Here is a 6,102-nt window from a genome sequence, read left to right as displayed (position 1 = left end):
CTAATGTGAATTCTAGAAGGAAGGCAACTCACTTGAAAAGCCACATGGTTCAAGAACTCAAATTGGGAATGATTTTTTTAAAAAACTTGAGACAAATTTCACTTACTAGAAAATTCACCTTCTTGAAGTATAAAATTCAATGGTTTTCAGTATTTTTGCATGAAGGTTCCAGTTTCTCTACACCTCTGATTGTTATTTGCCTTCCTTCCTCCCTCATTTATTATAATCATTTTAGTGGGTGTAAAGTGGTTCCCATTGTGGTCTTGATATGCATTTCCTTAATGACTAATGATGTTGAACGTCTTTTTTCATGTGCTTATTGGACATTTGTAAATCTCCTTAGGAGAGATGTCTATTCAAATGCTTAACTCATTTTGTAATTGGGTCATTGTTTCTACACTAGCTTTTAAAATGTTCTTGTCTACTAATTCTATTACATATGTTATGTCAAGGTCTTTTTCAATTGATTGACTTTTCCCACCTATGGATTGTAGTGTCTTGCTTCTCTGAATGTCTAGCAATTTTATATTGAATGTCAAACATGGTGAATTTCACCTTGTTGGGTGCTGGGCATTCATTAGTTTAAAGAATAATCTAGCATTTTGTAATGTAATGTACTTGTTATTTGGCAACATTTAATCCTTCAAGTCCTGCTTTTAAGTTTCATTAGTTTGGGCCAGGGCAGCCTTTAGTTTATGGCCAATTTTGTTCCACTACTAAGATATACACATCTAAGCATTTTACCCAGTGCTCTGGAAATACTGAGGTTTTTTTACTTTGGTGGAAAAATGAATTTTTCTAGTCCTATGTAAGCTCTCTTTCTTATGATTCTTCCTTCTGCTCTTCTAGATCATTCCTCCTCTTATAGTTTCCTTACACACATATTTAAATCATTTCTCTTTTCTGTAGTTCTCCAGAGCAATCTGTGCAGATCTTTCCCCTTTGGAGGCCTGCCCTGTTAACTCCAGTTACAAAAATCTCTCCAGACTCCCTCCTCTGTTTTGTCTTCTGGAGACAAGCTCCTCTATAGATCATTTTCCTGCACAGCAGCCTGGAAATTCTCTCCAGATCTCAAGCTTAGCAATAGTAGAGCTTCATTGTTTTTTTTGTTGGGCACAGTGATAGCTTTCCTGAATTGCCTGAGAACTTTTATTCCATATATTTTGTCCCCTGCTTTTTTTTACTACTTCAGATGGGAAGGGAAATTCTATCTCATTGCTCAATTTTGGCCAGGAGCACAAGTCTGTATTGATCTTTTAGAAACGTGTCTTTTTTGACTTATTTTACTGGTTGTTTTAGATATCACAACATAGATCTTTAAGGTATCACAGTTAACCTTTAAATAAAATTATACTTTTAAACAAATGTTTAAGAAACTTAAAACTATATATTTCTATTCACTCCTCTGCTTTTTATTTTCTTATTGTCTTATATATTTTCTCTGCATGTGCTGTGCACCAGTTATATTTTTATTGTTTATATTTTAAACTGTTAATAGCCATTAAAACATTTCAAGAAGCTAACAAAAAACGCTTTTATATTTGCTTAGATATTTACCCTTTTTTGTTCATTATTATTTCCTATAGTTCTAGAATTTCATCTGGTTTAACTTTCCATCAGTTGTAGGAAACTTTTTATTTTTTAAATTGAGATTAGTTTTTCAAGACTAATTCTAAAAAACTAATAGAAGAAAAGGTGTGCTTTTTCCTAGAAGTAATTATTGTTTGTCTCAGTCTTTACTATTCTTTTATACAAAATGTCTATGCTATGACCAAAAATTACAAGATACATATAGAAGCAAGAAAATGTGACTCATACAGACAAGAGAAGATACAGTTAATAAAAGCAGAACAAAAGATAGCCCATACGTGTGAATAAAAAAGCCTATTTAGTCCTCATTTCTGAAGGATATTTTCATTGTATATGGAATTATGTGTTGACTGCCTTCTTTCCAACACTTCAGTATTATTATTCTATTAATTTTGGTCTCTACTGTTTCTGATGAGAAGACAACTGTTATTCTTATTGTTGTTCTTTTTGTTGCTTTAGCTCCATTTAGGATTTTCTCTTCGTCTTTGACTTTGCATGTTTTCACACTTGTGTTAGGTACAGTTTTCTTCGTATTTGTACTTCTTGGGGTTGAGTTTTTAATCTGTGGGTCAATGTCCTTCATCAATTTTGAAAAGTTTGCAGCTATTTTGTTTTTAAATATTTCTTCTGCACTATTCTTTTTCTTCTACTCCTAGGACTCTGATTACATGTGTTTTGGAACTTTTCATATTGTCTCACAGCTTTTCATCTTGTGCCACAGGTGCTCGCTTTTTTGTTTTTAATAATTCTTGTCTTTGAGTTTCATTTTTGTTACTTTATATTGATCTATCTTCAAGTTCATTGGTCCTTTCCTCTGCTGTGTGCATTTTGCATTTAAGGTCTTCTCTTGGATTCTTTATTTTGATGTAGTGTTTCTAATTTCTAGTGTTTTCATTTGGTTTAAGAAATAGTGTATTTTTCTGCTATAATCACTTAGCTCCAAAGCAGCAGTTCCAAACCTTTTTTGGCATCAGGGAATGGTTTCAGTGAAGACAATTTTTCCGTGGATGGGGGTGGAGGGGATTGTTTCAGGATGAAACTGTTCCACTTCAAATCATCAGGCATTAGATTCTCACAAGGAACATACAGCCTAGATCCCTTGCATGCACAGTTCATAATAGGATTCATGCTTCTATGAGAATCTAATGATGCTGTGGATCTGGCAGGAGGTGGAGCTCAGGAAGTAATGTTCACTTGCCTACCACTCACCTCCTATTGTGTGGCCTGGTTCCTAACAGGCCACATAGCAGTACTGGTCCCTGTCTTAAAGCATGTTGTATACATTTTCCACAGGATCCTTTAGCATTTTTATCCTAAATACCTTCAAGACCCAGTCTGATATTTCATCATCTGGGCTATCTCTGGTTCTGCTTTTATTAACTGTTTCTTCTCTTTCCTGTGAGTCGCATTTTCTTGCTTCTATATGTATCTTGTAATTTTTGGTCATAGCATAGACATTTGTATAAAAGAATAGTAAAGACTGAGGCAAACAATAATTACTTCTAGGAAAAAGCACCCCTTTTCTTCTATCATTTTTTTAAAATGAAGGTCAAAATTAATCTGATCAGTTATTGAACTGGGTCTGGGCTTTGTTGCAGCTTTAGTTTGTTTCACTCACTGCAGGCTTTAGTTATTTTGAGGATTGTTTGGGATTCTCCTTTTTCCAGGATTGATGCTCTGGAACTGCCAATATTGTGGAGATCTTTTTATGAATTTCAATAGAGTTGACAGCTTTCCAAACTGTGTGAAAACTCTCTGCTTTCTGGCCTGCCTGCCAGATTTATAAGTTGCTAGAGGGTTGTCTTTGCTCTTCAGTAAAGCTCCTGAGTTTTCATGGCTTAGGAGTTTTTTTTTTTACCCTTCTGGCCTGCCCAAGCGTTCTGAGGGCAACTTTATTCTTTGAAGCCTTGAAATGACTTATATTTTAAGATGTGCAAGATATCTGGCATTTCTTCTGACCTTTGGTGCCTCTGATGAACATCTTTTAGCTCTCTTGTCATGCTCCTTACCTCTGGAGGTAGGCTGCTTTGTAACTTGAGGAGGTACCATATACCTCATGGGTGATCTCTCCTGACCTGTCCCAAGCTGTTGACACACTATCTATGAGCACTCAGTGAAGACCCTTAGAAAGATTTGGCAGGTGGATTCAATCTCACTCTGTACCTGGGGTTCTTCAGAATATTAATCTGCCAGTCCATATACACTCTTATTTATGTTTTTAATTTCAGCTGGATTCTTCCTATCCAAAATTATGGTGTGTTTTTCTTTGTTTTGTTTTGTTTTTTCTTGTTTTGTTTTTAAGTCCTCTCAGAACTCTTCCAGGGATGTGATCAGCTAAGGTCTCTTCTCTCTTATAAAGCACTTGTCCTTTTCTGGAATTTAGTTAATTTTTGTTTCTTTGTGTCTTGAACTGGCATATTTGAAAAAAAAGTGATGCAGCTTATCTGGTTTGTTTCATTTGTTAGAGTGAGAGAAAAACTTGTGGCTTTCTACATCATAAACAGACAGTAGGGTTGTGTGATTAACAAAAATTCCCTATTTATTATGCCTGACAATTTCAGCAGTTGCCATAGTATAGAGAAATTCTAAGGATGATATTTCCCATAACTTCCATGTGATTGAACAGAACAATTTTTCATTTCCATAAGACCATTCTACAATTTCATTTTGGATTTCTTCTGGATCCTAACCTTAACCAGCTCTTGGGACAGATAGAGTCATGTAGTATTGATTCCTCTTAATTACATGACTCACACTTATGTGGTACTTCTATAGGGATTCAAGCACTTTTCCTGCTATATCCCCCAATGCTGGAGCAGTGTGTGCCAGACAGCAAGCATTCAGTAAACTCAGTAAACATTTGTTGAATGACTATTTGATCCTTAAACTTTCCCTGAAGATAGACAGAAAGGGGAAATAACTCCCATTTATTAAATGTTGATTTTCTGTTAGGAATTGTTCTGCATGGTTTATACACATTTAACCCTTAAAATATCTCTGTCATACATTCTTATCAATGTCTTGAAGAATGGGAAACTAAGCTTTCAAGCCTGTCAGTTGGAGGTCAGCTTTACTAGAACCCAAGTCAACTTTTGGTTCTTTTTTTTTTTTTTTTAATTATACTTTAAGTTTTAGAGTACATGTGCATAATGTGCAGATTAGTTACATACGTATACATGTGCCATGCTGGTGTGCTGCACCCATTAACTTGTAATTTAGCATTAGGTGTATCTCCTAATGCTATCCCTCCCCCCTCCCCCCACCCCACAACAGTCTCCAGAGTGTGATAAAAAAAAAAAACAAGAAAACTTTTGGTTCTTGACCTTTTCCATGCTACCACTCTGTTTCTCATAAAATGGCTCTCCCTATAAGAGAAAATGAAAGAACACAGGGTCTCTAGAAATCCTTCCCCTTACATAATTGAGACATCTCCTTTCAACTCTAACCAAAGTTCAATGTGTGCATCAAGGAAGAAGAGGCTTGTGATAAGAATCAAATGAGATAATGTAGGGCAAGTGGTTCACAGCCTAGAAAATGCCACCCACATGGAATTAGCCAGTGCACCCAGCATTCCAGGAAGGGGCATAGCAGGTAGATCTGCAGTCCCGTGGTTGTGCTGTTTCTGCCTTGCTGGCTGCAATTTCAGCCAGGCCCCAGGGCTGAGTATCAGGGTTACAGCACTTAGAAAGGGGGCTTGGTGGGAGAAAGTTAGTCACCATTCTCATGTGGGAGTACACAGTGATGGGTCCCCAGATGCTGTTTTTTTCTCTCCCTGTCTTCTTTTTTTAAAATTTTATTTTTTAAATTTTATATATAAAGAAAAATATTCATCCAGCTAATTTTTAAGTTTTTATGGAGATGGGGTGTTGCTTTCTTGCCCAAGCTGGTCTTGAACTCCTAGCTTCAAACAATCCTCCCACCTTGGTGTCCCAAAATGTGGGGATTGCTTGCATGAACCACTATGCCTGGCCTGGAAGCATCCTTTATGGTTATCAGAACTCCCGTCACTTAATTAACTGTCTCAGGTATGAAAATATCCTTTCTTATATGTATCAAAACTCGTACTGAACAATGAGTTCTGGCTTGCAAAAGAGGATTTATTTTTTGCACCTGTCTGTAAGACTTTATCCACAAGTTAAGCAAAAACATGGACAAGTCTAGACTCCCTGTCTTCTTAAGAGGAGAGCCAGCTTTCTTACCCCTGCCATCTTGTTCTACTCCCAAGGGGAATTCTTGCTCAAGGATTCATGCCCCAGACTTCCCGCTTGAACTTCCTGTGCACAGATAATTCTCATTGTAGAGTAAATGAACTGCTGGTCATCCATCTTTGTTTCTGAAGTCCTACCTATCAAACCTCATGAGGCTACCCCGGTGTGGGTGGAGGATGAGGGATCTTTGGTGAATAAGATAACTTAAAATAAAAGAAATCTGAATTGGTCCATTTTTAAAAGAAATTTATTTTCATTTCTTTCAAATATGCAAATCACCTAGGACAAGACGAATAGCATTGTC

At 36.5% G+C, this 6,102-nt stretch overlaps 1 non-coding gene across 1 annotated transcript; it reads right to left on the bottom strand.

The window, feature by feature from the left end:
* Positions 1-5,622: 5,622 nt before the first annotated feature.
* Positions 5,623-5,750, bottom strand: LOC112132188 (small nucleolar RNA SNORA40). The gene has a single exon (XR_002913996.2). It is a non-coding gene; the product is annotated as a small nucleolar RNA SNORA40 (small nucleolar RNA).
* Positions 5,751-6,102: the final 352 nt, after the last annotated feature.

The sequence above is a fragment of the Pongo abelii genome, chromosome 12, assembly GCF_028885655.2.
Source record: "Pongo abelii isolate AG06213 chromosome 12, NHGRI_mPonAbe1-v2.0_pri, whole genome shotgun sequence".
NCBI classification, from domain to species: domain Eukaryota; kingdom Metazoa; phylum Chordata; class Mammalia; order Primates; family Hominidae; genus Pongo; species Pongo abelii.
Note: the sequence above shows the minus strand (reverse complement) of the source record. Positions and strands in the feature narration are given on the sequence as shown.